A 10,906-nucleotide genomic window follows, 5' to 3' on the forward strand; every position below is an offset into this window, starting at 1 on the left:
AGTGTTGCAGAGAGTGTAATATGCTGCGGATATTTATTTTTATTTATTGTTTTTTTGGCACGAGAACTGCAGTAAGTACGTGCACATCTATACCGATGGGATCGACTACGGCGTCCAGTTCTGGCAAAGCGCAGGTAGTGCGAGCACGAGAAATATCACTCCGAGTCAAGACTTCACGTGTCGCTATACTTCCAAGGCATTAGAACTCTCACACTCGCTCCTTGGAGCCTCCAACTGTTTCAAGAATAAAGCCATTTCTGTTGTGCAAGCATTTTTCGGACGATGATAATCTGATTTGCGAATCTGAGTGCCACGTTAAGACTGTTAGAGCAACTGCCTTACTTCTACAAACAATGTGCACGCTGTTACACGAACAAATGTAACAAATGTGTATCCATGTGTGGCACTTGCAAAAAAAAAAACCAACTAAAAACTGTTTTTGGCATTTCATCCCTGTCCATAGGAAGTTGTTAGGGCAGGTCTTTCACGAACGCCCCTCGTATTGTAAGTGCGTTCGTGTGTAATATATTATGACAATGTCCTTCGACCGGCATAAAAGGCTGTTTGCCTTCAAATATTGCTTTACATGCACTTCGCATGCATGAATAGAAGCATACAGCAACTACCATGCCGTTGCCGTTGCCTCTTTTGATGGCAACCGAGTCAGAATAATTTCTAGAATGATATGGGTCAAAGATCGCTGCTTTTCGACAGTGCCGCACTGGTCGAAAATATGAAGTTGCTGCGCCGCGCAGTACGTGGCATTGTGCAAGCGACTGCCGGGTTTTTTAAAGAACACACATTAACCACAGACCATCAGAATTGCAAAGAATGCTTTCTTTATTTTAGGGAGCCGCAAACGAGGCGTCTCCTCTGCTTTGACTAGCAGCTACACCATTGTGGGGTTACATTGCCAGAGTTGCGGGCACTTTTCTCGCGCAAGCCAAGAATTGGCCATGATTTCCTTTAATAAACTGGAGAGGGGTTCATGCAATACTAAAAGTCTTTGCACAAATAATGCTGAGTGTCTCGCATAGGAGACCAAAACAGCATACCTGCGCTTTGAATGAAAAGAGACTGCTTGATTCGTGTCATCACTCAGACGAGGTTAATTCGGCAACAGTAACGATCTCACACATTGGACTTAATATGAGTCGCCAGTGTTCCTATACATCTCTACAGCACGGCAGAGAAGCGACAGGTATTCAAATAAAATGGGTCGTAGCCCTTCCTTGACTTTAGCCACGACTTCTTCCTTGAACTTCTCGCGGCGGCCCTCGTTGAGGTTCAGGTTGCTGTCGTCCGTGACGTCGAGCTTCCAGTCATGGAGGACGAATTCGCGGACGGACCCGCCCTCGTGGTCGCTGGGAGCTTTAGCTTCGAACTGAATTGTACTGTCCGTCACCGCTACGTTCACCCAGATGGTTTTCCAAATGGAGAACAGAGAGTCTCCGCTTGCCTGCATGCGTTTAGTATTAAACGAAATGATTAGCTTACCCACTCTTCAGCGTTCGAGCAGGTTCCGGTATATGATACATCAATGCATACGATTAAACACTGCATGTATTTGAAATCCCTATGTCACTTATCTCAGAGTCTGTTCATTGGATAATACTCATGTGTGGCTGTTAGGAGTGCCTGAGGCGGAATCTCTACACGTTCGACCTTCGTTGAGTTCGCCTTCCGCTCACGGGGTTGGCCAGAAGTCAGGGGCCGAATTCACAAAACTTCTCTTTCGTAAGTGCTTTTTCTCATTGGTCAGCAGGCTTCGCTAGTTATATGTCCCGCATCGTGAATGGCAAAAATATTCGCTCAGGAAAATTTTTAGCGTAAGACGTTTTCGTGAATACGAGCCCAGATGTCCGACTGCAACAGTTGTCCAGAATCGAATGTGCGCAGAAATCGCACGTTCTAAAACCGAAGAATGAACGTGTGTATAGGACACTGTGCGCCTGACTACGCAGATGTCAGACTGTGAAGTGAACTTGTTGCCTAAAAAACTAGGAGGACGCTTGAGCTTCGCCTTGAAGAGTAGAACGCGATAGCGTAATCGGGGCCCGTGCTCATCTCCTTCAGCCGTGCCGCTAGGAAAGGAACATTACTGCGCGTGACATTGGCGTTTCAAACTATCGTAGAATGTCTACTGCAAGTACAGTTGCTAAGTGCCCACTACGCCATAATTCTTTCTTTTGCAAATTGGCGAAGCATCCATTACGCTTCCGTAAGGTGCCACGCGCACTAGCGCAGCTGCACATTTTGTAATGATGAGCCGCTTTCAACCACCCACTCGCTGCACAATTCGCATGTTTTGACGCCTGGTGCGATTTCACGATTCTGCCGCAAAATATTACTTGCGTTAAATGGACTCCACCTACTACATGACATTCTTAGAGTGTTTTTTTTACGATGAAGTTTCGAGCACTTCAGGGCGTGGCTCCGTGTCAGAACACCTGCTTGCTACGCAGGAGGCCTGGGTTCGATTCTCACCCGGACCGAACATTTTTATTATTTTTTTATTTGCACCTATCTCAAATTTTCGCTCGCGGACAACGCCAATTTTTTGCTCACTACTAACGACACCGACACCGACACCGACGCCGACAACGACACCCGAATTTCTCCAAAACGAGCTCTTCAACATTATCGAGTTATAATGTATTCACGAATCAAACCCACACTGCGGCGAACTGCTGCTCGGTTCTGGGTATCGGTTCCACATAGCCGGTTCCACTAGTGTTGCAGGAAAGTTGATTGATTAAAATCCTCTTTTCACTCATTAAAATTCCACTAAAATTTATTAAGTAAGAAACTGTACGCAGAATCTTATTTTAGAGTTACGTAAGTGGTGACTAAGACTGCAGTTTTTTTAGAGTAAGCTGTGAGCGCGGTCTTCCCTGGAACATTGTTGTTGTTGTTGGGCGGCATTGGCACAGTGTATTTCGTCTTCTTTTTAGCGCCTTCATTCTAGAGCTCGTCAGTGACTGGGACATCCGAACAGAAACCGCGTGCCACGACCACCGAAAAGCATGTTTAATCACTTGTTGGGGTTACACGTCCCGGAACCACGATATGATTATGAGGCGTTCCGTAGTGGAGGACTCCGGAAATTTCGACTACCTGCGGATCTTTAATGTGCACCTGGATATAAGTACACGGACCTCTGGCGTTTCGCCTCCGTCTAAATGCGGCCGCAGCGGCCGGGTTTCGATCCCGAGACCTTCGGGTCAGCAATTCAGCACCATAACCACTAGAGCACCGCGGCGGGTGAAATGCGTGTTTGACATTTAATTTTGCGTAATATCGGAATTTCCCTGATGCATGCGTGCTATAATCCATGTCTGCTTCATATCTTGTCCAACAGAAAGGTTTCATTACCCCCACGATGAAATATTTCAAAGCAGCCGTCATGCAAAGTGTTCTACTTTTACATTTTGTGTTGTAGCGCCGGTATAGCGTATTCATTATATATCTATGTATGGTTCAGATATATTCACGTTCTGCAAGTGTGTGTATTTGGGTGAGTGAGTAAGACACTCGACTTAGGAGTTTCGGGCCCAGGTTCGAAACCCAGCCTTTCCAAGAAAATTGATTTTGTTTTGTACATCTATTTTTTTTATAGCGAATGTCTTACGTGACAGATGGACGGACACAAAGTTTGCTCGTTGAAACGACACAGCAATATTTATAAATTTAAATTTTCCTGAACTGGTCTCCGCATCATCCGCTCAATTTCGTTAGACTTAGTTTGCAACTGAAATTGTGACGTTTATCAGGAATTAATGGGAAAGACCCTTAAAGTTCAAGAACAGTTTAGTGCTCTTGAAGATGCCACCGCGCACTCGGCTCGGAAAAGTTGAGAAAATGCGCTCCGGTGTGTGTGTGTGTGTGTGTGTGTGTGTGTGTGTGTGTGTGTGTGTGTGTGTGTGTGTGTGTGTGTGTGTGTGTGTGTGTGTGTGTGTGTGTGTGTGTGTGTGTGTGTGTGTGTGTGTGTTCCTCACTTGCGTCCCACAGATGTTGTGCAATCAATCGTCCATTAGAGCACGGGCTCTCTCGTAAACGCGATTGTCAAACCTCAAGTTATCAGAGACGGGTTTTTCAGACACATGAACACAAGCAACGTACCAGCGAAGAGAAGGTAATATTAAGTCCTTGCATGGTAAGGTTGCAGGCGAAGATGGTCAGTCCGTCATGGAAGATGGGCGCATGACAGTCTCCCTACCGTTGCAGAGCAGTGTCCAGGCCTCTAACCTCACCATGTGTCATGTTCACCGTCAGGTCACGGTTGGTGAGCTTGTTCTTAGGTACCTGCCGGGTATACGTCATACGAGAAACACTTACAGATTGTGTCATTCACCTGCTCTCAAGTGAAACCCAGTAACAAATTGGCACAGCAGATGTAGCTGGTTCCGATAGCTTTTAACTCATTTGTGTTGCAGAGACGAACGACATGAAACAATGCAGTTAAATATACCTAAAAATGATACAACTAACATGACCTTCTTCTCAATACAACATCAGCTATTGGGCTCATACCTCCTCCCCTTTCGGCCCTGGCGGTGTCATTTGACACCATGACACAACATTTCCCCTAGCACCTCGGAAATGAAACCAAAACTGGCCATCCTTGGGGGAATAATTCTTCAATGATCCCCACTGCGTTTGACACCAAAATAGTGACATGCTTGCGGAGCTGGGAGCCGTAGTGAAGAAGAAGCTTGACCGAAGTCATGGGTGACGCCGAGGCGGGTCAGCTGAGGCGGCTAAGCGCAATTTTCGGGTCGACGTACCGAAGCTGTTTCAATGAGTATCACATTGAAAAATGAGACGTGGTTCACATTTTGTGTACTCTAGTGAATAGCGGGAAAAAAGATGCCATTTTTCTCATTTCACAACCGCTGAGCCCTGATGACCTAATTTGATGTCACGTCTGTAAATCCATGAATAATTGCACCACTGGCTCAAGTTTTCGTTTGTGATCTTCTGAGGTCATAACTATTAGGAAAACAAACACAAAAAATGTCTCCGACCAAAATAAAAAATCCAGGGCTGAAAGGGATAACATGGCTTATTACCCACATAAGTAAGCGAAAAGTTTTAAGCGAAGATTCAAGAGATGAAAAGGAGCCCCTGCGGTTTTACGTTTGCGCCCTTGTGTGCAAGAGTCACTTGTATTAAAATAAGAATACTAATAACATGAATGTTTTACAGTATCGACAGTAAACATAACAATAAAAGCTTTGTCACATTGGGACCGTATAATATTTTAACGACATCGATTTTGTGACGGTTTCCTAGTTCTACAACAGGAAAACATGCGAGTGCGTCTCTTGTTGAATATTTGTTTTTCCGCAGCTTTTTTTTTTTTCATTTCTGTCAGCTTAGTCGCCAGTGTTGACGTGGCGGACTGATATTATCAAATGGCGTAAATACCCCCTTGTAACAATCCGTATACTTTTCTTGTCGTCGGCTATGGTATTACCGACTGGCTTAAATGAGTTTCACAGTGCATTTTCTGAATCGGGGGCGGAATCCGGTACACGTTGGTCGTGTGTTAGGCTTCGGTTCACGCAATTGTATAGAGATGCTAGCTGTTCGACAACGGAAAGCTGACCTCTGTCCTGTTTCGTGCACCGAAACCGAACGTTCCAAAACGAAACGAATACGAAATGTGTACATATGCAAACAACATGTCCTTGACGTGTACGCACTGTGTGTAAGAGAGAAATACACCGGGCCGGACACGCAATAAGTAAGCAGTGACGAGGAGGAAGTGATGAACAAGTCAACAAAGGCTTTCGAAGGAACGGCTATACTTGTCTCCCCGTCTTCATTAAGCATGTAAGTTTGGTACATATTGATTTCAATGTGGATTACGCGACCCCATTGAATAGTAACAGTATTTGCAGCGACTCTACCGTGAAGCTGAAGTCTCCGATGGCAGCGTAGGGAAAAAGCCGCGGCGATCCCCTCACAAGCTGTGGCACACGTTCCTTGAAGATGGTGTCCACGAAAGTATTCGCATCACTCACGCTCGATGACGACACTGTTTGGGTACACACAACAAATGAGATTACCGTCAGTACATAGCATTTACAGTTTTTTAATGCGATGTTATCACTACGGAGAAAAATCGGACTGCTGATAGTCACCGTAGTTTGTGTTCATAAGTGGACTTGTGGTACCTAATAGCTCTGGAAATCGTAATGTAGAGGCGTGGATAAACTGCAGTGCACTTACGTTCGCGTCAGATTTAGTCAACTCATTGACTTTGTAGTGTGTTCAGAGACTCCTCTTCTCTATAATTTTATCATACCACAATTTCCCTTCCCACTTAAAGCGTAGCCGACTGGCGATTTCCTCTGTTGACCTTTCTCTCTTTTCTTTAGCTTTCTCTCTATCTCTCGACAGGCGCTGCACTATGCATTATCATTGTTAAATGTCAGCTGTTATTTCGTAATCTGTGGGTGATATGTCGGCTGAGAGAGGTTTCTACGCAAACACATTATCACGTTGCTGCGAGCGCTGTCATAAAGGGAATTTGGGATTTTAAGGAAGAAGTCCATGAGTACCTTTCACGACAGGCTATTGCTGCCTTGACTATTATGCTGAACACTGCGAATAGCTTTAGAATATGTTTTTGCAGTCGTGCGTAGTTCGGGTTGGTGCGCACCTACCGCCGTGGGCTAGTGGTTATAGTGCTTGAATGCTGACTCGAAGGTTGCGGGGTCGAATACCGACAGCGGAGGCCTCATTTCGATGGAGGCTAAATGCTAGAGGCCCGTGTGCTTAGATTTAGGAACACGTTAAACAACTCCAGGTGGTCGCAATTTCCGAAGCCCTCCACCACGGCGTCACTCATAATCATATCGTGGTTTCGGGACTTAATACCCCAGCGATTATTGTCGGTTTGTGCACCTATGTGTAGTGAGAAACAAATGACGGAGGTGACGAGAAAAAAAATTGGGGGACCCTTAAGCTTTGCCTTTAAGAGTTGAACGCGATAGCGAAATCCGGCCCCGAGTGCGTACTTCAACCGCTAAGTGCATACTTATTAATGTGTATTGTTACACACACACGCACACAGAAACACATGCGCGCGCGCGAATGGTGCAGATTTTTGATCTAAAGCAAGAGTCGCATGGCCTCCAAGATATACGCCGCGCGCTTGCCATCTCGGAGGCGATAAAGAGTAGAGACATATTTCTCACAATGCCTCACAGATGGGAGCACATTATCTAGCGTTTGTTGTTTATTTGATCAACGCCTCCTCTAGAAAACCGGAGTTCGCTTGATATGTTGTCTGCTAGATGGACATAGTTGTCCATATTTAGAGCTGTTTGAAAGTTCGTGTGTGTTTTTAGCGGCGATGGCTGCACTATCCCGGCCTTTTTCGACGTAGTTTGATGGCCTCGCCTTTGCGCCTACAAATCGCCGAGTGGGCTCGTTTTCGTCGTGACACCTGCCGAACAAAATGCGTTGAGGAGGCTCCTTCCACTACATGGCATTTATGTAGTGTTTTTTCCGAAGCAGCTGCAAAAGACATCGTGGATTAGTGGTAGGCCACCTGCTTGCCACGCAAACGGCCCGGGTTCGATCCTCAATGGGACCAAAGATATTTATTGTTTGTTTTATTTGCTTCTTTCTCGATTTTTCGGTCACGGACGATTTTTCGCTCACAACCAACGGTGCCGACGCCGACACCGGAATTTCTGCGGCACGAGCTCTCTAACGCTATCGCGTTAAAACGTTGCTTCATTCGCATCAGGGGCGTAGCCAGAAATTTTTTTCGGGGGGGGGGGGGGGGGTTCAACCATGCTCTATGTATGTTTGTGCTTGCGTTTGTATGTGTGCGTGTATATATATGCAAGCAAAACTGAAAAATTTCGGGGGGGGGGGGGGGGTTTGGACCCCCCAACCCCCCCCTTGGCTACGCCCCTGATTCGCATGTCTACCTGTAAGAATATATGTAGAGTGAAGGCTAGCACTCGCGCTTCTCTTGTGTTTAGCTCAACGTAGACACATGCGAGCAGCTACTGCATCGAAAGAAGTATATTAAACGGAAACGAAATTCATACACTCGTAACAGTGTATGCGGGAATTTTTTTCAGCATGCGTTTCAACAACGTATCGAGCACATTTCTGCACAAGACCCTGCTTCCGCAGGGCCTGTTATACAACTTAATACATAGCGCAGTAAACCTTTTACCTCTGCATTGTATGTATAGTTTGCTTCGTAGGTCAATCGCCCAAGAATGGCACATGTTTTCGTAACTGTAAAACTAGCTTGAAGTAAGAGAAATCATATTGATGTGCGCCAAAAACTCACCGTAACTGACCGTTGCGAGCACCAAAATGCAGAGCTTCATCGTTATCATTGTAAATGTAGTTCCTAAAAAGAAATATCAAAAGAAACATCATTTGAAACACACTCTTTAAAACAAAGTAGTAGTATTTACTAACTTTGAGGCATTAAATGCTTGTCCCAACGTTCCCTGACTATATGTAGTAACCGCAGGTAGTAACTGTCAAGTTAGTAACTTTACTACCATAAAAGTTACTACTTACTGTTGCTACCTACAGGGAAGTAGTAATAGAATGTTAGTAACCTGACTACCATAACTGTCATTACCATGTTGGTGCGGATACTAGCACAAGTGAAGTACAATTAACAAACAATAGGCCTTCATTTGCTTCGTTTATGTGTGCCCTTGGCATTTTCACACCACACAGTACGGCCACTCCACGTACGCAAGCAGTAACCTTTAATAACCCTGACAGGTTGAGTGTTAATGACAAGGTTTAGTACTTCTCATATCTTTCCGTACAAGTAAAACGTGAGTGACACATAGTAATATGAGGTACTAAATATGGGTTAATATGTGGTAATAAATGCTGCAGTCACTAACTCTTTACAGCCTTTTTTTAACGAGTGTGTGCCGTAAGATCTCCTCTATATTTTACACCCCGCATTGATCTCCTATTTTTCAGCTTGTCTATATGAAAGTTGAACATAGTAGAATCGCAGCCGATTTTCAAGGCCAGCCGCGTCGGTTAATATGAATTAACTCTTTTTATTAGGTGTTTGTACGCAAGAAAAAAAAAACAATACATAAAAGGGTTTCTGGTGGGTAAATTTCCATGAGCATAAAGAATTTTTTCTTCACAACAATACATATCTTTTCTCTTTTCTAAAATTCATCTTTTATGTTCCGTTCTGTCGTTGATGATGATTTTAGTATCTTTTATGCCAGTATTGAAAGTTTACTAGCACTCAAACCACCTCATAACCTTATTTCTCGCTATTTAGCAGCTCCTTGGCTACCTATCAAGAATAGACCCTTTTACAGTAAGTTAATTACAAGAGCCATCTTCCGGGATGATCTCATGCTTTCTCTAAGCAATCTGCGTTGTTACCGAAGTAAGCGCTGCATATCGTTACGTACAAATGTCGTCCATCTGCTTCTGGATGTCCAAAGTCAGTTCCCTTAAGTTCTGGAAACCAATAAACTCGTACACCCAAGAACATGTGTGCTGTACAATGAAATTTATATAAAGTCGCGAAAGAGGCAGCGAACGGGACATTAGAGAGCTGTAACTCACCAGGTCGCCCCTCGTAGTGACAGGTTTGGCTCAACTGAAACGGGCAGCCACAACGTTCAGGCAGCTGCATACATCCTAACGTCCCGGAAGGCGGCTTTTATAGTTCCCTGGCGACTCTCGCCCGCTACACTACAGGGTTATAGGCGCAAGACTCCGAAGCAGTTTCATAATGTCAGTTTTCAGATAAAGAAAAAACAACTGCCCATACGTTCAACGTTCTATTGCAGCACCCTGATATCGCATTAGACCAAACGTGCATGAAATCGGATGTGTTAACGTGGCGCAATTAGGAGCTTGGACGTCGCACACTGCGACTTCACAACTCAACACCGCCTTTCTTTCTTTCTTTCTTTCTTTCTTTCTTTCTTTCTTTCTTTCTTTCTTTCTTTCTTTCTTTCTTTCTTTCTTTCTTCTTTCTTTCTTTCTTTCTTAGGTGCTTAGGTGGGGCCATACACAGTGTACGCCAGCTAACTTTAGCCAGAGTTTAAAAACGCCAACGCACTCAATGACGACGCGACCAAGTGAATGTTGATGACTACTACATGAAGTAAGTCACACTATTTTTGTGTTAGTAAGTCACAATATAGTAGTCATAGTAAGTTATACTACAGTAAGCCACACTACTTTTGTGTTGGTAAGTCACAGTATAGTTGTCATAGTAAGTTACACTATAGTAAGTCACACTATTTTTGTGTTAGTAAGTCGCGATATAGTAGTCATTGTAAGTCATAATATTATAGTAAGTCACACTATTGCGGGTGCAGTCCCTACCGACGGAAAGGGTGTTTTTTGTCCACTTTAAATCAATTCAGTTTGTGTCATAATTACAGCACTACCGCTAAAAACCAACAAATATTGTCCCCTATGCTTTTCTTGACTTCATTTTCTTTTGGATTTATTTCGCCGTGTCAAACAAAGAAATGAGTCCCTCGAACAATTCTCCCAACTAGCTCAAGCCACAACCCTTGCCACAACTAGCTCAAGCCACAAGCCATGGGTGTGTCGGGAAATGCTCTTCGGTTCGTACATGAATTTCTCAGAGACCGCTGTGTTCAGGTTAAGCTTGGAAATGTAACGAGCGAAGAGCGACGCGTTTCCCTCGGCGTCCCACAAGGAAGTGTCCTATCTCCCTTGCTTTTTAACGCGGCCATGGCCAGCCTTCCCGACACTCTGAACTTGGCTCTGAAAGCAGTTAAAATATCCATCTACGCCGATGACATCTGCATCTGGATCTCAGGGTACCAGCACAAACCTTTGGCCCGGATAGCACAGGGCGCCATTTCAATCACTGAACGCCACTTGTCGA

At 44.6% G+C, this 10,906-nt stretch overlaps 1 long non-coding RNA gene across 2 annotated transcripts; it reads right to left on the bottom strand.

Annotated features, from left to right (window-relative positions):
* Positions 1 to 802: 802 nt before the first annotated feature.
* On the bottom strand, positions 803 to 9,665 carry LOC119387589 (uncharacterized). 2 transcript variants are annotated; one of them, XR_005182531.1, is made up of 4 exons: positions 9,601 to 9,665; positions 5,916 to 6,043; positions 4,123 to 4,305; positions 803 to 1,459 (listed from the first exon to the last, which is right to left on the bottom strand). It is a non-coding gene; the product is annotated as an uncharacterized LOC119387589 (long non-coding RNA). The 2 variants fall into 2 exon arrangements; XR_005182532.2 differs by lacking the exon at positions 9,601 to 9,665 and adding an exon at positions 8,327 to 8,390.
* Between the last annotated feature and the right edge of the window lie 1,241 nt (positions 9,666 to 10,906).

This window comes from Rhipicephalus sanguineus, chromosome 3, assembly GCF_013339695.2.
Source record: "Rhipicephalus sanguineus isolate Rsan-2018 chromosome 3, BIME_Rsan_1.4, whole genome shotgun sequence".
NCBI classification, from domain to species: domain Eukaryota; kingdom Metazoa; phylum Arthropoda; class Arachnida; order Ixodida; family Ixodidae; genus Rhipicephalus; species Rhipicephalus sanguineus.